This window comes from Ovis aries, chromosome 2 (genome assembly GCF_016772045.2).
Source record: "Ovis aries strain OAR_USU_Benz2616 breed Rambouillet chromosome 2, ARS-UI_Ramb_v3.0, whole genome shotgun sequence".
NCBI lineage: Eukaryota > Metazoa > Chordata > Mammalia > Artiodactyla > Bovidae > Ovis > Ovis aries.
The window spans coordinates 119998966-120026453 of NC_056055.1; the positions used below are offsets into that span (position 1 = coordinate 119998966).

General features: G+C 38.3%; 1 long non-coding RNA gene across 1 annotated transcript in view; it reads left to right on the forward strand.

The window, feature by feature from the left end:
• Positions 1-8833, forward strand: part of LOC132659193 (uncharacterized) — a 41106-nt gene extending 32273 nt beyond the window's left edge. The window contains exon 2 of the long non-coding RNA XR_009599305.1: positions 1888-8833. This is a non-coding gene — a long non-coding RNA (uncharacterized LOC132659193). The remainder of the gene's footprint in view (positions 1-1887) is intronic.
• Positions 8834-27488: the final 18655 nt, after the last annotated feature.

Below are 27488 nucleotides of genomic sequence, written 5' to 3' on the forward strand. Positions count from 1 at the left end.
GGTAGAGTTCTGTTTAGCAAACAGGAGTAATAAGACTACAAGGGCAACCCAGATGTAACTAGTATACAGTACCCCACTTCCTTTTTTTTTTTGATAGATATGGAATATCTTAAATTAATTCCTCTTGCTTGATGACAGTACTCTCAAGGTAGGTACTTAAGCTGTTCAGGTGAGCAAATAATTTATGACCAGACCAAATAAAAAGAGAGGATGCTAAACAAAACTTCTGAGCAGGGTTAGAAAATAGTTGCTGCTTTAAGTGATTCTCAGCAGATTGGGCCACATGAAAAGTGAGATTTATTGTTGCTAATGACTCCTACTAACACTGCAGTGAGTTCTCACTCTGTCTTACCCCTTCCTTCCCCCCACTCTGCTGCACCGCTTGGTCCAAGCAGTTTTCAGTCTGGAAGAGATGGGAGGGAGTGGGACTACTCTCCTGGTGGTAAACTCAGATGGTTTGCTTCTTTAGATCAGGAGATGTGGAAGCACATTGGTCTGTAAAGTTGAAGGACCAAGGAAGACACAGTCTTTACCATTAGAGGTAGGAAAATGCAAACCCTGATTTTGTTTTTAAGAGTTAGAGAAGAGGGAGAGATAATCATTTGATGTGAACGTTGAAGTTTGAGACAACCAAGAGCACAGAGGGACAGTGCCTGGACTGTTGAGGGTATGGTCAAAGTCAGTACGACATTTTTGAGGAAGTATTCCCTGACTTTTTTACATGAATTTCTAGTTCTGTTGGAATCCCAAGATCTATCAACAGAGTTGTAAACAAACTCTGTCTTGGTACTGCATTGGTTTTTCACATTTGCAAATTTTTCTTTCCAGGTTTATGTGGAATTTTGAGTGGTTGAATCAAGCTCAGTGCCTAACTTTTAAGACATCTTATAACCTGATACATAAAAGTAAAAGTGGTTCTGTACTTTCCAGTATTAAATTTTCTCAAATTATTTCAGTTTTAAAATGGGAATGAAGGAATATTATAATGTACTGACATGACAAGGAAATTTTTAATAAAGATTAAGCTAATATCTCAGCTGAGCATCAATAACTTACATAGACTAGTTACCTAATGGGAACACCATTTCAACATGATGTCAAACTTCGTAACATTGAGATGTACAATTAACGTGAGGAAACCGTATCTGTTTAAATGGAAAAATTAGTGACCTATTAGCAACAGCATCAACAACAAGTTATATCACCCCAGTCGCCCTAGTTCTGCTTTTTGTGACCCTGAACCATCAGCCTTTGTCTAAGGAGCTACCAAATTCATTACTTTTGTGACATGAGAGAAACAGGTTCGCATTTAAAGTTTGTCATCATCAGTGGGATGATAGCCACAAGTCAGGGATGTTCTCCATAGTTCTCACTGTCATGCCACCTAGGAAATTTTTCAAGTCTAAACGGAATGTCCTGTAGAGCATGTCTGTCAGATGGTGTATATAGAACACAGGGAATGTCCTACCATCCTACCTCCATTTCAGATCTAAACCTCAATCTGTCTTAAAAGATCCAACCAAATATGAGTCTTAGAGCATGTGTTACTTTCAAAGTAGTTTAAAAAAAAATCTTTGAAAATAGCAACCACCAATTTTCCTAATGACTTACCTGTTAAGCCAACTTTAATAAACTCACATTTAAACTAAACAGACTTGACCAAAAGGAAAACTTTATTACTTTAAGAAATTAGCTTCTATCAATACAGTGATTATCTTACCCCCAGGTGATGGTTTCAGAGCATGGCAATAGTTCAGTTTTAATGAATTCCAAAAATCAATTACCAGTGCTTTATTACTTTGTTATAAATGGCTCAATTTGTTAAATAAATCCAAGAAATGGCTTCCAAGTACTGAATACCTTTTTTTTGTGTGTGTATTCATTTAGACTATAAAGAAAAGACTACAGTTGGAAACTGGTTATTTAGATCATTAAACAATCTTGGATACAGGAAAGCATAGTCCATACCACATGCTCCTGTGACCTTTGAGAGCAAAGCAGCCAACAGTAAGTATTTGGATAGCTTATTATCCCAACTTTTTATGCCGGATTTTTCTGTCTGTAGCCCTTACCTCATAACCTTATTTTCCCCCTTCCTTTATTCCAACCCCATGGCCCTGCTTTGCTAGGCAGCAGCAGCAAGATTTGACTTTATTCACATTAATTCTAACTTGTCTTCTGTTCCCTGCTTTTGGGGTCTTTTCTCCATTAGGACATGTGGACAGTCAAGTTTACCTTTCCTCTTTGGTCCGGCAGAGGTTTTGCTCAAATTTGGTAGTTTCAATCATCTTGACATTTTAACTAGAAATAAAAATTTTATTTACTAGATCTGTTTTCGTCCCTCTGCAAACCATTTTAGTGACTCTTGAGTCATACCACATACTTGCATTCTGCTCTGACTGTGTGTATTTTAGCTTGAAGGACCAAGCCATCTGGGTGTGTGCTATTGCGGTCTGTGCTGGTGAGTTCCTAGGCCTGGGGTTGCTAAGCTGGTGAACCTGTAGTTAAGCACAGAGTGATCCTCTGGGGACACATTTTACAACATTATGCTTTCTTTAGGCAACGTTTGGGGCTGGAATTTACAGACTTGGGGCATGCCCCGGAGAACCAGGAGGTCCATAAGAGTTCACATCTGTCCACGGCTCTGTCATCTTGTTCATTAGAATAGATAGACCGGTTTGCCTCCCCTGATGAAGGTGTTTTCACAATTCAAAATACTTCACAGTATTTCCAGGTTTCATGAAATTTAATGAGAGATAAAATGTGTTGATGAAATCTAGCTTCTAATGCAATAATATCTTCTTTTCAGTTTTCAGATATATTTAGAATTGCTAAAAACTCATTAATGTTGGCAGGTCATTAGAAGTTAAAGTTTCCCAGTTGCAGTCATCTTCAGTTCAGATTGGAATAGCAGTTGTTTTCATTAATGATCCAATTAATGATCACTGTACGTATGTCTTTGAGGTGTGAGGATTAGGAGCTCTAGCTGATTGTATTTTCTTCTCCTGAGGAGTAAGCAATAATGTCACAGACCCTTTACAAATTTTGAGCAGATTGTACTTGGTTGTAAAGCCAAATTGTGTTTTTCCAACCTAAAATTTATAGAGTTTTATAAATATTGGACTGACGGTAAGGATTTGGGCATTCTAAAGACACCAGATCAGATAAATTCTCTGAGGGAGAAGGTAAGAAATCTTGGAAAAAATTCCTAGAATATTCGCCAATTTGTTCATAATGATTTCATTAAAAAGTTTATTTTTATACTATGATGAATAAAATGTTTCCATATTTGAGTTTCCATATTTCTCTCAGCATGTTACTTCCCAAAAGTAATTTATTAAAAACTCTTTTAAAATAACATAAAGCTATCATAGATTTAAGGGACTAGATCTGATAGACAGAGTGCCTGATGAACTATGGACAGGGTTCATGACATTGTACAGGATAAAGGGAGCAAGACTGTCCCCAGGAAAAAGAAATGTAAAACAGCAAAATGGCTATCTGAGGAGGCCTTACAAATAGCTGTGAAAAGCAGAGAAGCCAAAAGCAAAGGAGAAAAGGAAAGATATACCCATTTGAATGCAGAATTCCAAAGAATAGCAAGGAGAGATAAGAAAGCCTTCCTCAGTGATCAGTGCAAAGAAATAGAGGAAGACAATAGAATGTGAAAGACTAGAGATCTCTTCAAGAAAATTAGACATACCAAGGGAACATTTCATGCAAAGATGAGCTCAAAAAAGGACAGAAATAGTATGGACCTAACAGAAGCAGAAGATATTAAGAAAGGGTGGCAAGAATACGCAGAGGAACTATACAAAAACGATATCACAACCCAGATAATCACGATGGTGTGATCACTCACCTAGAGCCAGACATCCCGGAATGTGAAGTCAAGTGGGCCTTAGGAAACATCACTATGAAAAAAAAGAAAAGGAAGCATCACAGCAGACAAAACTAATGGAGGCGAAGGAATTCCAGTTGACCTATTTCAAATCCTAAATGATGTTGCTGTGAAAGTGCTACACTCAATATGTCAACAAATTTGGAACATGCAGCAGTGGCCACAGGGCTGAAAAGGTCAGTTTTCATTCCAATCCCTAAGAAAGGCAATGCCAAAGAATGCTCAAACTACTGCACAATTGCACTCATCTCACACACCAGTAAAGTAATCCTCAAAATTCTCCAAGCCAGGCTTCAACAACTCGTGAAACGTGAATTTCCAGATGTTCAAGCTGGATTTAGAAAAGGCAGAGGAACCAGAGATCAAGTTGCCAATATCCATTGGATCATAGAAAAACCAAGAGAGTTCCAGAAAAACATCTATTTCTGCTTTATTGACTATGCCAAAGCCTTTGACTGTGTGGATCACAGTAAACTGTGGAAAATTCTCAAGAGATGGGAATACCAGACCACCTGACCTGCCTCTTGAGAAACCTGTATTCAGGTCAGGAAGCAACAGTTAGAATTGGACATGGAACAACAGACAGGTTCCAAATAGGAAAAGGAGTACATCAAGGCTGTACATTGTCACCCTGCTGATTTAACTTCTATGCAGAGTACATCATGAGAAACGCTGGGCTGGATGAAGCACAAGCTGGAATCAAGATTGCCAGGAGAAATATCAATAACCTCAGATATGCAGATGACACCATCCTTATGGCAGAAAGTGAAGAAGAACTAAAGAGCCTCTTGATGAAAGTGAAAGAGGAGAGTGAAAAAGTTTCCTAAAATTCAACATTCAGAAAACGAAGATCATAGCATCTGGTCCCATCACTTCATGGGAAATAGATGGGAAACAGTGGAAACAGTGTCAGACTTTATTTTGGGGGGCTCCAAAATCACTGCAGATGGTGATTTTAGCCATGAGATTAAAAGATGCTTGCTCCTTGGAAGAAATTTTATGACCAACCTTGACAGCATATTTAAAAGCAGAGACATTACTTTGCCAACAAAGTTTCGCCTAGTCAAGGCTATGGTTTTTCCAGCAGTCATGTATGGATGTGAGAGTTGGACTGTGAAGAAAGCTGAGTGCCGAAGAATTGATGCTTTTGAACTGTGGTGTTGGAGAAGACTCTTGAGAATCTCTTGGACTGCAAGGATATCCAACCAGTCCATCCTAAAGGAGATCAGTCCTGGGTGTTTGTTGGAAGGACTGATGCTAAAGCTGAAACTCCAGTACTTTGGCCACCTCATGCGAAGAGTTGACTCATTGGAAAAGACTCTGATGCTGAGAGGGGTTGGGGTCAGGAGAAGAAGGAGATGACAGAGGATGAGATGGCTGGATTGCATCACCGCCTCGATGGACATGAGTTTGAGTGAACTCTGGGAGTTGGTGATGGACAGGGAGGCCTGGCGTGCTGCCATTCATGGGGTCGCAAAGAGTTGGGCATGCTTGAGTGACTGAACTGAACTGAACTGAACCCTTCAAGTCCATTTATTATTTAAAGATTAGCCTGGAGTCCTTAGGTATGTGTATTTCTTGTCATAGTGTTTAGTGACTGTTCCCCTAGTCTCCTCTAAATGTTAACAGAGATACTCAAGTCAGAAAGAAGAGAGGAATGAAGTTAGGAAAATAGAAGAAGAGCTAACCCCCCTTTTGGCCTTGAGCTTAGGTACACAGAAGGGATAACAAGAGGGAGAATATGGAGCCAGGTAAATACGTGGCCTGATTTTCCCTCGCATGGCTTTTGAGAGAGTTTGGGCAACCAGGATTTCAGTGGCACGTGACTCTTCCTTGCTGTCCTGACCAGCACTGAAGGAGGCTGAGCAGAGAGGTCCTGATCAACACGGAGAAGGGAGCAGGTTGGACACTAACATGAGAGACAGCGAGGTGAGGTGATTGACCCCGCAGCAGGGGCTGAGAAGAAGCCATCAGGCCAGGGGACTGTATGGAGGCAGTAGGGAAAACCACAAGTGTGAAGTCAATAAAGATCGCGGGAAAGCTGAATTGGAAAGAGAAAGAAGCTAGTTTCTTCTGGGAACAAAATTCAAGCCAAAGGAATAGACCATAAGTTTTCTGGCTGTAATTTGTAGCAACAGAGGCCAGGGCAGCAAACTATCACTCAGAGGACAGGAGACCTCAGTTTAGACACCAGCAGCACCAGTGCAAGGACTGGCGTGAGGCTGGTGGCCACTTCATCCCAGCACCAAGAGACTATAATGCCTAAAATGATATGACATCACTGGGGGTTGAGTAAGATAAGAGGCTCTTGTGAGACAGAATTTTTATCCATATGGAAGACTGAGCATTACTTGAAGGGAATGTTAAATGACCTGATTGGATCAGAAATCTCTCAGAAACCCGCTAGGTATTACGTGCAGAAAAAGGAAGCTGGACAGATTGCTTTTAGGCAAAATAAGGAACTTAAGTTTTTGCTGCACATCTGAGTTTTAACGTCTGTTACATTTTATAAACCTGTTTTCCTTGCTTGACTTCAAAAGGAAAATACTGGCCAAGAAACTCTCTGGGGTTCCTTCTAGCTTTAAATACTACGGTTTCAGCACATTTGCAGTATTTGTCAAACTCTTCTAGCAGCTTCCTTAGAGGTTTTCCTCTCACCAATCATCTTTCCTTCCATACTCTGTCTCCTGGGTTGGAACAGGAGCACACTTTCGTAAATGCCTCTTTATTTATATTATTTCCCTGGTCTGAAGCACAGAGTCTTGGAACAGATTAAAACTCCTTTTAGGGATCTTAACATTGCCTATTGTCTGTTTTGTTTGAGGCCCTTTGCAGGGTCAAATGTATTTACCATATGTTGAAAACAGTTGATTCTCCTGGTCTTGTTTTTCTTTTCTAAAAGGCAGCTCTGTCCTCCTTAAAGTTTTTCAGGTTTATGCTCAGAACTTTTCTTTTTCACACTGATGCAGCAGGTTTGATTAGGCCCTCATTATAGTTTCAATTTCCTGGAAACAATTCCTCAGTGATACTGGACACACATTTTTATTTGCTGCAAAAAATACTATAGTGGGTGATGTATGTAGTTCATTTTTCTATAATTTTTCTTTAAATCTCTTCACACGTGTAATTGCAAAGGGACTTAATTTTCATAATTTATTTTCCCTTTAAATAATTTCTATACAGTTCTGCCCTTGGGGAAAAAAACTCAAGCAGTCCTTGCAACATTTCTTGAAACTGTTCTCTGGTTCTTTGAAGTCAAATATCAGAGTTGTAGTTTAGTTGTAAAAATGCCCAGTCTCTTGTACTAGTTAGGTTCAGAAGGGAGAGGATATATGTATACCTATGGCTGATTCATGTTGACGTTTGACAGAAAACAACACAATTCTGTAAAGCAATTATCCTTCAGTTAACAAATGAATAAATTTAAAAAACAACAGAAAAAAAAGAGAAAAATTCAGTCTTATTTTGTATTTGTGTGTCTTTACCTCTTCAGGCACTAGTAATACTCAGACAGGTATTTGAGGAGAAGATGGGGGTTATGGTCTGCTCCTTGCTTTTTCCTTGTTTTACTCCTTCTTTCTATCTTACCAACCACATTTTCTGAGCCCTCCAGCATGAGAGTTTTGGAAGGGAGAAGATGCAAGAATGTTGACAGGGCATGTAGCATATATTCTTTCTTTCAAAGGATGTCATATTATATTCTTGTTCTAAAATAAAAATAATATTTAAGTGATTTTAAATTTAAAAAAATGAAGGCTTTCTAGAGAATGTTATGTTATTGCGTACAACTAAATATAAGTAATACACATAGTGGATTTTACTATTTTCCTTTAATTTCTCTTCCTGAAGAAACTGGAAATAGCTTTAATTGCATATGAAGAACTATGATTTCCAGTATGGTGGCTACCAACCACATGGAACTATCGAAATAGAAATTAATTAAAATTAAAAATCAAGGTTTTCAGGTGTACTAATAACAGTTAAGTGCCAATAGTCAAAAGTAGCTTATGGCTATTATGTCAGATAGTCCAGACAGAGGACATTTACATCATCACAGACAATTCTGCTGGACAATGTAATCATAGATTCCATATGTCCCACAAAGGGCTTATTTCACCCGCTTTGAGCTTGGATGCTTCAGCAACTTGATTACTGAATTCTTGTCTTTTTTGTTTTGCATTTTCTCAATTTAAAAAACAATATATTTCTTGCCTTTTATTAAATCAACCGTGTTGAGAAATAATTTACATATAATAAATACAACCATTTAAGCATGTGGGCCCTGAGCAAGTTGAGGGCAGTGGTCTGGCCCGGCCTCCACCACGCTGTCGGTGAGCTCTCGGGAGGCCCAGCAGCGGCCCCAGGTCTGCGTCCACGCACTGGCAGATGAGGCGACGGGTGTGAGGGCTTTCGAGTTGATTGACCATGGATTGTATGTTAGGGAATTTTTAATAGGAGTAGGGTTTCCATATGTGTGGAAGGGAAAGGCTTCACTGTATAACTCCACGTATGCCTACCTTGTCATGGTGTGAAAGCCAGTCAACGGCAGAAACAAAATGCCACTTAAGTTTTAGGTCTTGGTTACTGTGTCTGGTGAACAACTTCGCAGAGATCAAGTAAGCATCATCAGCTTTACAGGTCAAAGGACGACACTTGAAGCATAGACTGCTGCCTGTTGATTACTTACTTTCTGGGAGCACAAAGATGACCTAAGGATGTTGTTGGTGAAGAATCTGACAATTTGAATCTTCAGGAGTAACTTAGAGTATTTAAAATTTCCAAGATTGCAAAAAGAATACTGCTTTTGGGAGGTTCATAAATGTACATATTAGACAGTGGGGATATAAATAAAATAATGTGCAAAAAATAAATAAAATGTATACTTTTAAGTATTTTGGTCACTGCAATTAAAAGATAAAACACTTTCTTCACGCAAGAGTTTCTTTAAGTCTGTTTAAAATTAACCACCATCTCCAGTTCTGGCCCCAAATAGTGACTATTCTACTGTCTGTGGCTATACGTTAGTTTCAGTTCAGTTCAGTCACTCAGTCGTGCCCGACTCTGTGACCCCATGAATCGCAGCATGGCAGGCCTCCCTGTCCATCACCAACTCCTGGAGTCCACTCAGACTCACGTCCATCGAGTCCGTGATGCCATCCAGCCATCTCATCCTCTGTCGTCCCCTTCTCCTCCTGTCCCCAATCCCTCCCAGCATCAGAGTCTTTTCCAATGAGTCAACTCTTCTCATGAGGTGGCCAAAGTACTGATGTTTCAGCTTTAGCATCATTTCTTCCAAAGAAATTTAGTCTGTTCTAAATTTCACACAAATGGGCTGATGAAATTTATGCTCTTTTGTGTCTGGCTTTCTTTCCACCATCTAATATTAAGTTCTTCCATGGTACTTGATTAATTTTTAAGTTTCTGAGTAATATTACATTTTCTGAATATATCAGTTTGTTTTTTCATTTGTTCATTCATTATTTTCCCGATACATTCTTTTGGAAATTTTTAGACTTAACTTTTATGTTCAGGACTATGTGCATTGTAAATTACTTTTGTGTACAGCCTTATAAAAGGAAAGAGGTTCATTTTTTTTTCATATATGTATTCAATTATTTCAGCACTATTAGTAGAAAAGGCTTTATTTTCTTTTTTGTTACCTTTATTGAGATCTGTGTCAAAAATCAATATACCGTGAATGTGGCTCTATATTCTATTTCACTGGCCATGAATTTATCCTTCCACCAGTACTTCACTGTTTTGATTACTGTAAGTCTTTAAATCAGATTAAGTTCCCAAACTTTGTTTTTCAATTTTTATGGGTATTCTGTGTAATTTCAATTTTCATGTGAATTTTAGAATCAGCTAATCAAGTTCTACAAAAGTGGGCCACTGGGATTTTAATCTTTAAACATTTAAATAAACCCTTTCCTGGCTTCCCTGGTAGTTCAATGGTGAAGAATTCACCCGCCAATGCAGAAGACATAGGTTCGATCCCTGATCCAGGAAGATCCCACCTACTTTGGAGTAACTCAGCCTGGGCGCCACAACTACTGAACTTATGCTCTAGAGCCCGGGAGCCACAACTACTGAGCTCACGTGCTGCCACTGCTGCAACTCGAGCCTCCTAGAGCTTGTGCTCCCCAACGAGAGAAGCCAGCAAGATGAAAAGGCCACACACTGCGACTGCGAAGTAGCCCTAGGAGCAACAAAGACCCAGCACAGCAAAATAAAACAAGTAAACAAAAAACTCCTTTTTTTCTGTATCAGCTACAATCCAACCATGCTGTAAACTTACTGGTGTTATGCTGAAAACATCATCTATCTAGTCAGTAGATGAAATTTTTTTAATGGATTTCTTTATAGGATAACTTTTAAAAACTTACTCATTGTAAACTGTGCTACTTAACGTTTGCTAATTAACATCTTTAAGCATAAAAGTCTTAACCTGCTGGTGATCTCTTTCTGTGAGCTAGAGGCCTAGAAGTGACATTGTTAAATCAAAGTTTATGAAATTTTTTAATTTTACTGTATACAAAAATTCTAGATAACATACTAGCAAACAGAATACTACAGTACTTCCAGAGTAACATATCATGACTGCGAAAGACTCATTCCAGGAATGCAAGCCTACTTTAATACCAGAAATTATTGTATTTACCAGTTAAAAGAGAAAGCTATATAATTATATAGTAGATACTGGAAAGCCTTGAATGAAAGAGGATATTCATGAAACACCTACGTATAATAAGAATAGCAGGATATGCTTAAATCAGTAAAGGCTTATTAGAAATAAATAGCAAGCGTGAAGCATCACTACGAACAAAGCTAGTGGAGGTGATGGAATTCTAGCTGAGATATTTCAAATCCTAAAAGATGATGCTATTAAAGTGCTGCATTCACTATGCCAGCAAATTTAGTAAACTCAGAGTGGCCACAGGACTGGAAAAGGTCAGTTTTCATTCCAATCCCAAAGAAAGGCAATGCCAAAGGTTGTTCAAACTATTGTACAATTGCACTCATTTCAAACGCTAGCAAAGTAGTGCTCAAAATTCTCCAAGTGAGGCTTCAACAGTATGTGAACTGAGAACTTCCAGATACATAAACTGAATTTAGAAAAGACAGAGGAACCAGAGATCAAATTGCCAAAATCTGTTGTATCATAGAAAAAGCAAGAGAATACTAGAAAAACATCTACTTCTGCTTTATTGACTATGCCAAAGCCTTTGACCGTGTGGATCATGACAAACTGGAAAATTCTGAAAGGGATGGGAATACCAGACCACCTGTCCCGCCTCCTGAGAAATCTGTATGCAGGTCAAGAAGCAACAGTTAGAACTGGATATGGAACAACAGACTGGTCACAAACTGGGAAAGGAGTATGTCAAGGCTGTATGTTGTCACCCTGCTTGTTTAACTTATATGCAGAGTACATCATGAGAAACGCTGGGCTGGATGATTGTTGGGAAAAATATCAATAACCTCACATATGCAGATGACACCACCCTTGTGGCAGAAAGTGAAGAAGAACTAAAAAGAGCCTCTTGATGAAAGTGAAAGAGGAGAGTGAAAAGGCAGGCTTAAAACTCGACATTCAAAATACTATGATCATGGCATCCAGTCCCATCACTTCATGGCAAACAGATGAGGAAACAATGGAAACAGTGACAGACTATTTTCTTGGGCTCCAAATTCACTGCAGATGGTGACTGTAGCCATGAAATGAAAAGACACTTGCTCCTTGGAAGAAAAGTTATGACCAACCTAGGAAGCATATTAAAAAGCAGAGACATTACTTTGCCAACAAAGGTCCATCTAGTGAAAGCTATGGTTTTTCCAGTAGTCATGTATGGATGTGAGAGTTGGACTATAAAGAAAGCTGAGCATAGAAGAATTGATGCTTTTGACCTGTGGTGTTGGAGAAGACTCTTGAGAGTCCCTTGGACTGCAAGAAGATCCAACCAGTCCATCCTAAAGGAGATCAGTCCTGAGTGTCCATTGGAAGGACTGATGCTGAAGCTGAAACTCCAATCCTTTGGCCACCTGATGTGAAGAACTGACTCATTGGAAAAGACCCTGATGCTGGCAATGATTGAAGGCAGGAGGAGAAGGGGACAACGGAGGATGAGATGGTTGGATGGCATCACCAACTCAGTGGACATGGATTTGATCAAGGTCCGGTAGTTGGTGATGGACAGGGAGGCCTGGTGTCCTGCTGTCCGTGTCACAAAGAGTTGGACACGACTGAGCTACTGAACTGAATTGAACTGAGTAAGTGTGAAATGAAAGTGCTAGTCGCTCAGTCTTGTCTGTCTCTTTGTGACCCCATGGACTGTAGCCTGCCAGGCTCCTCTGTCCATGGGATTCTTCAGGCAAGAATACTGGAGTGGGTTGCCATGCCCTCCTCCAGGGGATCTTCCCAACCCAGGGATTGAACCCAGGTCTCCTGCATTGCAGGTGGATTCTTTACATCTGAGCCATGAGGGAAGCCAAAAAAGTCCTACTTCAGGGCCCACTCCACTGTCCGGGCAGCATGCCAAGCATCCCATCTGACCTGGCATTAGCAGGTTCTACCTAGTAGGTTCCAGAATGAGAATAATGAGTTTGACTTTTTGTTTCTGTTTTCTTTCTTACAACTCTATCATAAACTATACAAGAATATAGAGGGACTTCTACATCATTTAAGACATGTTTAATAGTCTATTTATTATAACTTTTGAGGCACATGTACTAGTGAATAGTAATTTATGCAGTGTCCCTTGTCATTAGCAATTCATAAATATGAAGTGTTTTCAGGTGACTGATAGTTGGATGCGATAGTGACAGTTGTGGCCACATGTTGATGTCTTGGAGAACATATCAGTCCAAACTGGTACTGCTGTTTGTGGCAGAAAATGTCTATTTCCTCAGCTCCAGTGATAAAAGTTATTTGCTGGGAGGGAGACACAGGACAGTTATTAACATAGTGAAGACACTTCACAGGCGTAAAGAAACAATTAAAAGGAAGAAGGAGATAGATTTCGATCATGACACAGAATCCCACTCCTGAGAAAACAGAAATAAGCCTGAATTTTTGAGTCATCAGTAGGATTCAAGGCTCATGTTTTCAACGGCAGTCTCACAGTTTGTTCTCCAGGCATCTTGGGGAAACCAGGGCACTGTGTGGCCTATAGTTTCAGGACCTATCTTTCCAGCATCATGCCACCAGGCATGGGAGGGTAATTACAGGATTCGTGATAGCAGACCCCCAGCTCCCAAGTCAAGTATTTCCCTCCTCTCTGTTGCTGTCTCCATCCTACTTGATCCAATAAATCTTTCTGACATCCCAGAATACTTCAAAGGAAACCAGAGGAAGAAAGCTTGCTTACTTCCCTACTAGGTTCAAAGCTATTTTTTTTTAGTTTGAAAAATAGTAGCATACTGTTAGACAGTGTTGGGTTGACAGGAACTACCATGAGATCCGTAGGAAAGGGAATGTGAGAAAGTGGATAAATACACAAAACTACAGAATATTTTGTGCCTCAAACCCAGAGACTGAACTGAAAATAAAGGTTGTTGAGAACTGGTAAAACTTAAGTATCTCCTTGTCCCATCACTTCATGGGAAGTAGATGGGGAAACAGTGGAAGCAGCATTAGATTTTATTATTTTGGGCCCCAAAATCACTGCAGATGGTGACTGCAGCCATGAAATTAAAAGATGCTTACTCCTTGGAGGGAAAGTTATGACCAACCTAGAGAGCATATTCAAAAGCAGAGACATTCCTTTGCCAACAAAGCTCCATCTAGTCAAAGCTATGGTTTTTCCAGTGGTCATGTATGGATGTGACAGTTGGACTGTGAAGATGGCTGAGCACCGAAGAATTGATGCTTTTGAACTGTGGTGTTGGAGAAGACTCTTGAGAGTCCCTTGGACTGCAAGGAGGTCCAACCAATCCATTCTAAAGGAAATCAGCCCTGGGATTTCTTTGGAAGGAATGATGCTAAAGCTGAAACTCCAGTACTTTGGCCACCTCATGCGAAGAGTTGATTCATTGGAAAAGACTCTGATGCTGGGAGGGATTAGGGGCAGGAGGAGAAGGGGATGACAGAGGATGAGATGGCTGGATGGCATCACCGACTCGATGGATGTGAGTTTGAGTGAACTCCGGGAGTTGGTGATGGACAGGCAGGCCTGGCATGCTGCGATTCATGGGGTGGCAGAGTCAGACATGACTGAGCGACTGAACTGAACTGAATGTGCAAAACCAGAGAAATCCTGAGTTGTAGTCCCCGGTTATGTTCCTTTTATAAACGATCTATAAATTTTCCTGTAAATATTAAAAAAAGGGTGGAGAAATCATTAAAGCTTGTACTTAATACAAAACACACTGAAAGGGGGGGACTTGCCCATTTGGAGTCCTGTCTTAACTGATTTCTAAATTTTTGAAATAAATAGCAAATATTATTCTAAATGATGTAACATAAATATTTCTGTCACAACTAGGAAAAGAGCAGAGATGACCAGTATTTTATTAGTGTTAAACATTATTTTGGAGGTTCTCTAAAATGCAATAAGAAAAGTAAGAAATAACAACTGAAATATTGGAAGCAAAAACATAAAATTTTTTCTTTCTTTTTTTGTCTATGATATCTTAATATCCTTAGAAATTTCTGATGACTGAGTTATGCCCCCTCTAAATGTATATGTTGAAGTCCTAACCCCAAATGTGACCTCTTTGGAGACAGAGCCTTTAAAGAGGTAAATAAGGTCAAAATAAGATCATAAGAGTGAGACCCTAATCGAATATGACAGGCTTCTTTATAAGAAGAGTATTTTAGGACACAGACAGCACAGATGACTATGCTAAGACACAGCAAGAAAGCTTGGCTGTCTTCTCCAAGCCAAGAAGAAAGGTCTTAGGAGAAACCAACCCTTCTGACACCTTGGTCTTGGACTCTAGGCTCTGGAACTGTGAGAAAATTAATTTCTGGAGTTTAAGCCACAGGGTCTATCGTATTTTGTTATGGCAGTTTTAGAAAACTAATACAGAAAAAACCATGACATACTCATCCTATTAATAATAAAAATCTACAAATTAAGTGAATTTGATTAGATGGCTGGATAGAAGATAATTATACATGAATCAAAATTTTTCTTAATGTTATATATAGCCGCCTATAAGTGGAAATTAGAAACAATTCATAAATGTAATTAACTATATGATGAAGACAAGACTTTAATATCTTGATCTTTAACTACTTAGGTAAACATTGGTCCTCATTTCACTTATTTATGACTGGTAAAAGGAAATTCTTTGACTTCAACAAAAAGACACTCAGTTCTATACTGCCTTCTATTTATTGCTGGCTGAAATCATTAAGGCATGTAAATAATTGTCTCCTGAATTATTGAAAGGAAAAGTTTAAATTACTCAGAATGTTAATTGTTGAATGGTTATTTATTTGGCTTATGTATAATAATGTGAAAAAAATATTGAACATTAGCAGAAAATTATTGCATAATATCATTTTCATGTCACTAAATTTCATCAAATAGTTTCTGAAAATCAATCTGAAAGTAAATAATTTTTATTATAGTCCAATTTAATTATCCAGTAACACATGTAATAAGAGCATATTTTACAAATCAGTTTTCTTAAAAATGAAAATCATAGTACTTTTCTAGTTTTAATCTCAACTTTGAAATTTAAAGACTCTTTGAGGTAGGAAAGATATGTCATTTTACAAATTTATTCAAGTGGTGGAAAGAATGCAATTTTATTTCAAGTTTTCTCATTCAATCTTCTCTTCTGAAATTACTGTACAATCTTTTCTATATATAGAAGAATGTGTGAGATACCTCAACTATTTATTATTTTAACAGTACTGTTCCATCTTCTTTTATAATGTTTTTGTGATTTTAAGTAAAATGTTATAGAATTATTATTATTCACAGATTTGATGATACTATTTATAAACATGTAAACAAGCAAAAAATAGGCAAGATGTAACTCCTTTTATTTTCTGCCTGGAAAGGTGGTTTCATTCAGAAATGAATTCCCATATTTAATATGGAAAAGTCATCAGATGTCATAAATATACTTATATATACAATTATAGCAAGATTTATATTAATTATTTACTTGTGCTTTTATTATTTTAGAAATTAACTCTAGCTTTTAAAATGGAATATCAGTTCAGTTCATTTCAGTCACTCAGTCGTGTCTGACTCTTTACGACCCCATGAATTGCAGCACACCAGGCTTCCCTGTCCATCACCAACTCCCATAGTTTACTCAAACTCATGTCCATTGAGTTGGTGATGCCATCCAACCATCTCATCCTCTGTCGTCCCCTTCTTCTCCTGCCTTCAATCACTGCCAGCATCAGGGTCTTTTCAAATGAGTCAGCTCTTCCAATCAAGTGGCCAGAGTATTGGAGTTTCAGCTTTAGCATCAGTCCTTCCAATGAACACCCAGGACTGATCTCCTTTAGGATGGACTGGTTGGATCTCCTTGCAGTCCAAGGGACTCTCAAGAGTCTTCTCCAACACCACAGTTCAAAAGCATCAATTCTTTGGTGCTCAGCTTTCTGTATAGTCTAACTCTCACATCCATACACGACTACTGGAAAAACCACAGCCTTGACTAAACAGACCTTTGTTGGCAAAGTGATGTCTTTGCTTTTTAATATGCTATCTAGGTTGGTCATATCTTTCCTTCCAAGGGGTAAGTGTCTTTTAATTTCATGGCTTTTAATTTCATCACCATCTGATATGATTTTGGATTTCAGAGCCCAAAAATTTAACATCAGCCACTGTTTCCCATCTATTTGCCATGAAGTGATGGGACCAGATTCCATGATCTTCGTTTTCTGAATGTTGAGTTTTAAGCCAACTTTTTCACCCTCCTGTTTCACTTTCATCAAGAAGCTCTTTAGTTCCTCTTCACTTTCTACCAAAACGGTGGTGTCATCTGTGTATATGAGGTTATTGATATTTCTTCCAGCAATCTTGATTCTAGCTTGTGCTTCACCCAGCCCAGCATTTCTCATGATGTACTCTGCATATAAGTTAAATAATCAGGGTGACAATATACAGCCTTGACATACTCTTTTTCCTATTTGGAACCAGTCTGTCGTTCCATGTCCAGTTCTAACTGTTGTTTCCTGACCTGAATATAGGTTTCTCAAGAGGCAGATCAGGTGGTCTGCTGTTCTCATCTCTTTCAGATTTTTCCAGAGTTTATTGTGATCCACATAGTCAAAGGCTTTGGCATAGTCAATAAAGCAGAAGTAAATGTTTTTCTGGAACTCTCTTGCTTTTTTGATGATCCAGAGGATGTTGGCGATTTGATCTCTGGTTCCTTTGCCTTTTCTAAAACCAACTTGAACATCTGGAAGTTCATGGTTCATATATTGCTGAAGCCTGGCTTGGAGAATTTTGAGCATATGAAACTTCATATATATATATATATATATATTGCATATATCAAATTTCAAATGAGAACTTTGAGAGTTCAGTGCCAGAAAACCTGTTGCTTGCACTTAGTATCTATCATGTTAATTTCTTTTCCTTTGTAAATAATGAAAATAGATTACTCATATTATCTTTCCTTTGTACCTTAGCTTTCAGGCAACCCAAAATTAGAATTTAATTGAAATGACAGCATCTACATTGTTCTTACTAATATCATATTTATCTATTCCATAGAAGCTCTTTTCTAATTTTATTTTATGTGTTTTGTTATAAACTGCTTCAAATATTTTATGTAAACAGTAGGATATAAATGGATGTGCATTAGAAAATAAATTACTTCTGAAACTGGCCATGTAGAAGTCAAGGAGGGGAGATTTCCCTTTTCACAATGATCAGAAAATAATATTCTTCAGGAAAGAGAGAGAAAAAAGCAAAAATGACAACATTTTAAAATATATTGTAAATCATTTCTCTCCAGATTTAACTCAGATAACTCTCAAAATGGATTTGATTAGCTGGTGGGTGCCTCTTATATCCTTAAACAGTGAATCACTTGTGATTTATAAACATATTTCAAGCCTCAGAATAATCTAGATCATTTATGCAATAAAAATTATTGCATAAATGATTCACAAAAGGAAAAAAAATCATGTAACTGTTGCGTTTATTCTGTAATGATATATGAGTCTTTGAAAAAAAAATTTCTCCCTATGGTATTTGCCACTTCTAGGGGTGAGGAGAGGGTGGAGAGATTATGACAGAGAAATACAGAAGCTGTGGGATTGTCACTTTTGAGTGAGCCTTGTTAAAAAAAAAACACACACACAATTAAGAATTGGGTAATGGAACAGCAAGACTAGTGTGAACCTAAAAAAGGCTCTTGATTGTAACCTTAATTCATTTTAGACAGTCAATGATTTGTTCAAATATGAATTTATTCATTCAGAACATATTTTTGGAGTCTCTACTTTGTATAGGTACTATTCAGAAAATGGGACACAAACAGGAAAATATCAGCATTTCCTGCCTTTGAGGATCGTATATGTAGTTTATGGCAAATTAGTAATAGTGTCGTGAAACAGTGAGTGCAGCATAACTGTGCACAAAGTGCTCTACGAACAGAGGAGAATCATTGACAACGCAAGTTCAGAGAAGGGTTTAGAGGAGCTAATTTTGGCCTGGGTCTGGTCAAGATCTACTTGTCAAGGTAGGAACTGTAAAGGAGAGGAGTAAGGGCATTGAAGGACTTTCAGTTACTAGGGATGACTTTCAAATATCTGGAGATGTAAGAAAAATGTCAAGTAAACAATCTAACCCTATACCTAAAGGGACTATAAAAGAACAAACAAACCTGAAAGTTAGTAGAAAGAAGGAAATACTAAAGTTGAGAGTAGAAATGAATGAATTAGAGACTAAAGAGTAATAGAAAAGGTCAATGGAACTAAAAGCTGATTCTTTGAAAAGCTAAAATTAATAAGCCTTTAGCCAGACTCAGTAAGCAAGTAGAGAAAGTTTGCCCCAAATTAATTCAGAAATGAAAAAGAAGTTATAATGGATGCCACAGAAATACAAAAGATCATAAGAGAGTACTATAAACAAGTATATGCCAAAAATTGGATAACTTAGAAGAAATGGATAAATTCCTAGAGATGTACAATCTCTCAAAATTGAATCAAGAAAAAGTAGAAAATATGAACAGACTGATTACCAGTAGTGAAATTGTGTAAGCAATAAAAAAACTCCAAACAAGCATGATTCCAGGATTAGATGGGTTCATAGGTGGGTCATACAAAACCTTTAAATAAAAGTTAATACCTATTCTTCTTAAACTATTCCAAAAAATTGAAGAAGAAGGAATGCTTCTGATCTCATTATATAAGGCCAGCATCACCATGATACCAAAACTAGACAAGGACACCACACGAAAAATTATAGACCAATATCCCTGATGAATACAGATACAAAAATCTTCAACAAAATATTAGTAAATTCAATAATATTATATGTTAAAAGGATCATACACCATAGTCCAGTGGGATTTATTCCAGGGATGCAATATGGTTCAAGATCTATAAATCAGTGTGATACACCCCATTAACAACTTGAAGATAAAAATCACGATTATCTCAATAGAAGGATAAAAAGCTTTTGACAAAATTTATCATTCATTTATGAGTTTTTATGACAAAAACTCTCAACATAGTTGGTGTAGAGAGAACATACCTCAATTTAATCAGGCCATATATGACAAATCTATGGCTGACATCATACTCAATGATGAAAAGCTGAAAGTCTTTCCTCTAAGATCAGGAATAACAAAAGGATGCTCTAACCACTTTTAATCAACATGTTATTTGAAGTCCTAACCACAGCAATCAGAAAAGAAGAAAAAAATTAAGAGGAATCTAAATTGGAAAGGAAGAAGTAAAACTGTCATTGTTTGCTGATGACATGACAGTATATATAGAATATCCTAATAATGCTAACAACAAACTACTACAATGCACCAGTGATGTTGGTAAAGTTGCTGTTGTTCAGTCACTAGGTCATGGCAGACTCTTTGTGACCCCACAGACTGCAGCATGTCAGACTCCTCTGTCCTTCACTGTCTCCCGGAGTTTGCTCAAATTCATGTCTGTTGAGTCGGTGATGCTATCTAGCCATCCCATCCTCTACTGCCCTCTTCTCCTCCTGCCTTCAATCTTTCCCAGCATCAGGGTCTTTTCCACTGAGTCGACTCTTTGCATCAGATGGCCAAAGTACTGGGGCTTCAGGTCCAGCATTAGTCCTTCCAATGAATATTCAGGGTTGATCTCCTTTAGAATTGACTTGTTTGATCTCCTTGCAGTCCAAGGAACTCTCAAGAGTCTTCTCCAGCACCACAATCGAAAGCGTCAATTCTTTGACATTCAGCCTTCTTTATGGTCCAGTTCTCACATCTGTTCATGACTACTGAAAAAATCATAGATTTGACTATCCAGACCTTTGTCAGCAAGATGATGTGTCTGTTTTTTAATATGCTATTTAGGTTTGTCATAAATTTGCTTCTAAGGAGCAAGTGTCTTTTAATTTCATGGCTGCAGTCATCATTTGAATTTATTTTGGAGCCCAAGAAAGTAAAATCTGTCATTGCTTCCAACTTTTCCTCTTCTCTTTGCCATGAAGTAATGGGACTGAGTGCCAAAATCTTAGTTTTTGAATGCTGAGTTTCAATCCAGCTTTTTCACTCTCCTCTTTCACCCTTATCAAGAGGTTCTTTAGTTCCTTTTCACTTTCTGCCATTAGAGTGGTTTCACCTGCATATTTGAGGTTGTTGATATTTCTCCCAGAAATCTTGATTCCAGCTTGTGATTCATCCAGCACAGCAGTTTATATAATATTCTCTGCATATAAGGTAAATAAGCAAGGTGAAAATATCCAGCCTTATCATACTCCTTTCCCATTTTTGAACCAATCTGTTGTTCCACATCTGGTTCTAAGTGTTGCTTCTTGACCTACATACAGGTTGCCTAGGAGGCAGGGTAAAGTTGCAGGGTACGAAATTAACATACAGAAATATGTTGCAAATCTATAATCTAACAACAAACTAACAGAAAGAGAAATTAAGGGAACAATTCCATTTATAATTGCATCAAAAAGAATAAGATACTATTCTTGTTCTTATTTCTGAATAAATCAGGAATAAATCTAATCTATGAGGTAAAAATTTAATAAAACTATGAAACACTGATAAAAGAAACTGAAGAGTATAAAAAACACATGGAAAAACAATTTATACTGTACTCATAAATGAGGAGAATTAATATTGCTAAAAGGACCCTACTACCCAACACAATCTATAGATTCAATGTAAATCCTATCAAAATAAAATGGTATTTTTCATAGAACTAGAACAAATAATTTTAAAATCTGTATGGAAATACCTATTGGTGTTGTTGTTTAGTCACTAAGTCTTCTCTGATTCTTTGTGACCCCATAGAGTGTATGAAGAACACAAATAGCTGAAGCAATCTTGAGAAAAAAGAACAAAGCGGAGGTATTACACTTCCTGATTTCAAATCATACATTAAACTATGGTAATGAAAGCAGTATGGCACTGACACCAAAACTGACCAACAAATCAGTGGAACAGAATAGAGAGACGAGAAATAAGGACATACTAGTATGGTTAATTAATCTAAAAGAAAGAAGGCAAGAATATACAGTAGGGAAAAGACAGCCTTTTAAAATAAAATGGGAAAACTGCACAGCTACATGTAAAATAATCTATCTGAAGTACTTTCTACACCACATACAAAGATAAACTCAAACTGGATTAAAGAATTAAATGCAAGACCTGAAACCACAAAGCTCTTAGAAGAAAACCAAACAAGATAATATAGGTGGCCAACAGATACATAAAAATATCCTCTATATCACTGATCATCAGGAAATGCAAATCATAACCACAATGAGATCTCACCTCTTTGTGAATTGCTATTATCATAAAGTCAACAAATATGTTTTGGCAAGGATACAGAGAAAAGCGAACACTCATGCACTGTTAGTGATACTGTAAGCTGGTGCAATCTCTGTGTGAAACAGTGTGGTGTTTCCTCTAGAGAGTTAAAGTAGAACTGCCATATGATCCAGCAATTTCACTTCCAGGTATTCATCTAAAAAAATAAAATCTCTGAGTTGAAAAGTTGTATGTACCTGTAGGCTTCCCTTGTGACTCAGCTGGTAAAGAATCTGCCTGCAATATGAGAGACCTGGCTTCAATCCTGGGTTGGAAAGATCCCCTGGAGATGGGAAAGGCTACCCACTCCAGTATTCTGGCCTAGAGAATTCCATGGACTGTAAGAATGTTCAAACTACTGCACAATTGCACTCATCTCACATGCTAGTAAAGTAATGCTCAAAATTCTCCAAGCCAGGCTTCAACAATATGTGAACTGTGAACTTCCAGATGTTCAAGCTGGTTTTAGAAAAGGCAGAGGAACCAAAGATCAAATTGCCAACATCTGCTGGATCATTGAAAAAGCAAGAGTTCTAGAAAAACATGTATTTCTGCTTCATTGACTATACCAAAGGCTTTGACTGTGTGGATCAACACAAACTGTGGAAAATTCTTTAAGAGATGGCAGTACTAGACCCCCTGACCTGCCTCTTGAGAAACTTGTATTCAGGTCAGGAAGCAACAGTTAGAACTGGACATGGAATAACACACTGGTTCTAAATAGGAAAAGGAGTATGTCAAGGCTGTACACTGTCACCCTGCTTATTTAACTTATATGCAGAGTACATCATGAGAAATGCGGGCTGGATGAAGCACAAGCTGGAATCAAGATTGCTGGGAGAAATATCAATAACCTCAGATGTGCAGATGACACCACCTTTATGGCAGAAAGTGAAGAGGAACTAAAGAGCCTCTTGATGAAAGTTGAAAGAGAATGGAAAAGTTGGCTTAAAATTCAATATTCAGAAAACTAAGATCATGCCATCCAGTCCCATCACTTCATGGCAAGTAGGTGGGGAAACAGTGGAAAGTGTCAAACTTTATTTTTGGGGGCTCCAAAATCACTGCAGATGGTGACTGCAGCCATGAAATTAAAAGACGCTTAGTCCTTGGAAGAAAAGTTATGACCAACCTAGACAACATATTACAAAGCAGAGACATTATTTTACCAACAAAGGTCCATCTAGTCAAGGCTATGGTTTTTCCAGTAGTCATGTATGGATGTGAGAGTTGGACTATAAAGAAAGCTGAGCATGGAAGAATTGATGCTTTTGAACTGTGGTGTTGGAGAAGACTTTTGAGAGTCCCTTGGACTACAAGGAGATACAACCAGTCCATCCTAAAGGAAATCAGTCCTGAATACTCATTGGAAGGACTGATGTTGAAGCTGAAACTCCAATACTTTGGCCACCTGATGCGAAGAGCTGACTCATTAGAAAAGACCCTGATGCTGGGAAAGATTGAAGGCAGGAGGAAAAGGGAACAACAGAGGATGAGATGTTTAGATGGCATCACTGACTCAATGGACATGAGTTTGAGTAAACTCCAGGAGTTGGTGATGGACAAGGAAGCCTGGTGTGCTACAGTCCATGGGGTCGCAAAAAGTTGGACTTGACTGAGCAACTGAACTGAACTGAACTGCTCCTTTGAAGAAAAGTTATGATCAACCTAGACAGAATATTAAAATGCAGAGAAATTACTTTGCTGACAAAGGTCCATCTAGTTAAAGCTATGGTTTTTCCAGTAGTCATGTATGGATGTGAGAGTTGGAATATAAGGAAAGCTGAGTGCCAAAGAAAGGATGCTTTTGAACTGTGGTGTTTAATAAGACTCTTAAGAGTCCCTTGGACTGCAAGGAGATCCAACCAGTCCATCCTAAAGGAAATCAGTCCTGAATATTCATTGGAAGGATTGATGCTGAAGCTGAAATTCCAATACTTTGGCCACCTGATGGGCAGAACTGAGTCATTAGAAAAGACCCTGATGCTAAGAATGATTGAAGGCAGGAGGAGAGGGGGATGACAGAGGATAAGATGGTTGGATGGCATCACCAACTCAATGTATGTGTTGAACAAGTTCTGGGAGATGGTGAAGGATGGGGAAGCCAGGTATGCTGTATTCCATGGGGTTATAAAGAGTTGGACACAAATGAGTGACTGAGCAATAATAACATAAACATAAAAAATTCAAGTATTCACTAAAGGGAGAGTCAAAGAATAAAAGAAAGCATAATATCTTATAGATGCCATAAAGGTAGACTTTGCTTACCCGTATTGTTTAAAAGTCTCAGTGTATGCCAGAAAATTAGAAAAGCACAAAGCGATCTTACTCTCCTTTTGGAGGATGAGAAAAATTAGAGCCAATTTGAAGTTTGGGTTTAGTTGAAGGCTTCATCAGGAAGACTTGGGAATTTTTTCCCATTATTCTGACCTCTGCTAATCTTAGACCTTTATTAACATGCTAGTAGAAAGGGTCAAATTCAGACTTAAATTGAAGAAAGTAGGGAAAACCACTAGACCATTCAGGTATGACCTAAATCAAATCCCTTATGATTACAGTGGAAGTGAGAAATAGATTTAAGGGCCTAGATCTGATAGATAGAGTGCCTGATGAACTATGAAATGAGGTTCGTGACATTGTATAGGAGACAGGGATCAAGAACATCCCCATGGAAAAGAAATGCAGAAAAGCAAAATGGCTGTCTGGGGAGGCCTTACAAATAGCTGTGAAAAGAAGAGAAGCGAAAAGCAAAGGAGAAAAGGAAAGATAAAAGCATCTGAATGCAGAGTTCCAAAGAATAGCAAGAAGAGCTAAGAAAGCCTTCCTCAGTGATCAATGCAAAGAAATAGAGGAAAAGAACAGAATGGGAAAGACTAGAGATCTCTTCAAGAAAATTAGAGATACCAAGGGAACATTTCATGCAAAGATGGGCTCGATAGAGGTAGAAATGGTATGGACCTAACAGAAGCAGAAGATATTAAGAAGAGGTGGCAAGAATACACAGAACTGTACAAAAAGATCTTCACGACCAAGATAATAACAATGGTATGATCACTCACCTAGAGCCAGACATCCTGGAAAGTGAAGTCAAGTGGGCCTTAGAAAGCATCACTATGAACAAAGCTAGTGGAGGTGATGGAATTCCAGTTGAGCTATTTCAAATCCTGAAAGATGATGCTGTCAAAGTGCTGCGCTCAATATACCAGCAAATTTGGAAAACTCAGCAGTGGCCACAGGACTGGAAAAGGTCAGTTTTCATTCCAATCCCTAAGAAAGGCAACGCCAAAGAATGCTCAAGCTACCATACAATTGCACTCATCTCACAGGCTAGTAAAGTAAAGCTCAAAATCCTCCAAGCCTGGCTTCAGCAATATGTAAACCATGAAATTCCAGATGTTCAAGCTGGTTTTAGAAAAGGCAGAGGAACAAGAGATCAAATTGCCAACATCCATTGGATCATGGAAGAAGCAAGCAAGTTCCAGAAAAACATCTATTTCTGCTTTATTGACTATGCCAAAGCCTTTGACTCTGTGGATCACAATAAACTGTGGAAAATTCTAAAAGAGATGGGAATACCAGACCACCTGCCCTTCCTCTTGAGAAACCTATATGCAGGTCAGGAAGCAACAGTTAGAACTGGACATGGAACAACAGACAGGTTCCAAATAGGAAAAAGAATATGTCAAGGCTGTACATCATCACCCTGCTTATTTAACGTCTATGCAGAGTACATCATGAGAAATGCTGGGCTGGATGGACCACAAGCTGGAATGAAGATTGCCGGGAGAAATACCAATAACCTCAGATATGCAGATGACATCACCCTTATGGCAGAAAGTGAAGAGGAACTAAAGAGCCTCTTGATGAAAGTGAAAGAGGAGAGTGAAAAAGTTGCCTAAAATTCAACATTCAGAAAACGAAGATCATGGCATCCGGTCCCATACTTCATGGGAAATAGATGGGGAAATAGTGGAAACAGGGTCAGACTTTATTTTTCGCGCTCCAAAATCACTGCAGATGGTGACTGCAGCCATGAAATTAAAAGACGCTTACTCCTTGGAAGAAAAGTTATGACCAACCTAGATAGCATATTCAAAAGCAGAGACATTACTTTGTCAACAAAGTCCATCTAGCCAAGGCTATGGTTTTTCCTGTGGTCATGTATGGATGTGAGAGTTGGACTGTGAAGAAAGCTGAGCGCTGAAGATTTGATGCTTTTGAACTGTGGTGTTGGAGAAGACTCTTGAGAGTCCCTTGGACTGCAGGGAGATCCAATCTGTCTATTCTAAAGGAGATCAGCCCTGGGTGTTCTTTGGAAGGAATGATGCTAAAGCTGAAACTCCAGTACTTTGACCACCTCATGAAAAGAGTTGACTCAATGGAAAAGACTCTGATGCTGGGAAGGATTGGGGGCAGGAGGAGATGGGGACGACAGAGGATGAGATGGCTGGATGGCATCACTGACTTGATGGACGTGAGTCTGAGTGAACTCTGGGAGTTGGTGATGAACAGGGAGGCCTGGTGTGCTGCGAATCATGGGTCGCAGAGTCGGACATGACTTCGACTTTACTGAACAGAACTGAGAAAGGGTCATGGAGTGTAAACGAGTTTTTCCTTTTTATTTACTGTCTTCTGAATTCCAGATGTCTATGTAATTTGTTTCAAATATGACAGTTTTATTACTTTGCGTTCTTTATTCACCATTTTGAACTTACCTTGAGGCAAGAACTTGGGCCAGTTAGGTATGAGATCCATTCTAGACCTCCTATAATAAGAAATAGTACTGTACTGGGCAAAATGTCATTTGGGAAAGTAATATCCCTATATAAGAATTTAAACATTGATAAATAATGTATAACATATACTACAAACAAAACATAGACATCATATTAGTTGACAGAAGAAGCCATTGCTTCCATTTTGTGTTAGACAAACATGAAATAAATAGATTGTTTATAATCTAAGCACAGTATCGATCAATAAATTAAAATGGGACCTTCACGCTATCCAGCAAAATATAGTTATGAAGTAATGCTATTTGATAAAGGAGACTTGTATAGATATTATAAAATAGTTTATTCAGTAACTCTTTTATCTTCATTTTTGGCTTCCCTAGTGTCTCAGTGCTAATGAATCTTCCTGCAACGCAGGAGCCACAGGAGACGTGGATTCAATCCCTGGGTGGAGAAGATCCCCTGGAGGAGGGTATGGCAACCCACTCCAGTAGTCTTGCCTGGAGAATCCCGTGGACAGAGGAGCCTGGTCGGCTATAGTCCATAGGCTTGCAAAGAGCTGGACGTGACTGAAGTGACTTAGCACAGCACAGCACAAAGTAGGTCTTTACATTTTACACATCAATTTACTTTTGTAGGGCCATTTTGGAATACAGACCTTTTGAATGCCTGTTTCCCATTTTTGTTAGTTTTAGGTATGAATTTTCTCCATGTACTTCATGTATGTGAATACACATGTATACTATATATTTGGATACACTTATGTTCTGGCATATAATATTTTGCTTACATATTTTTCTGTGCATATGGGACAATTCAATCTACGAGGCAGTCAAATTTCCTGTTAACTTTAAGGTGTTTTCATTTGTTTGGAAACTATTTTTAAAGAGATCTATAGT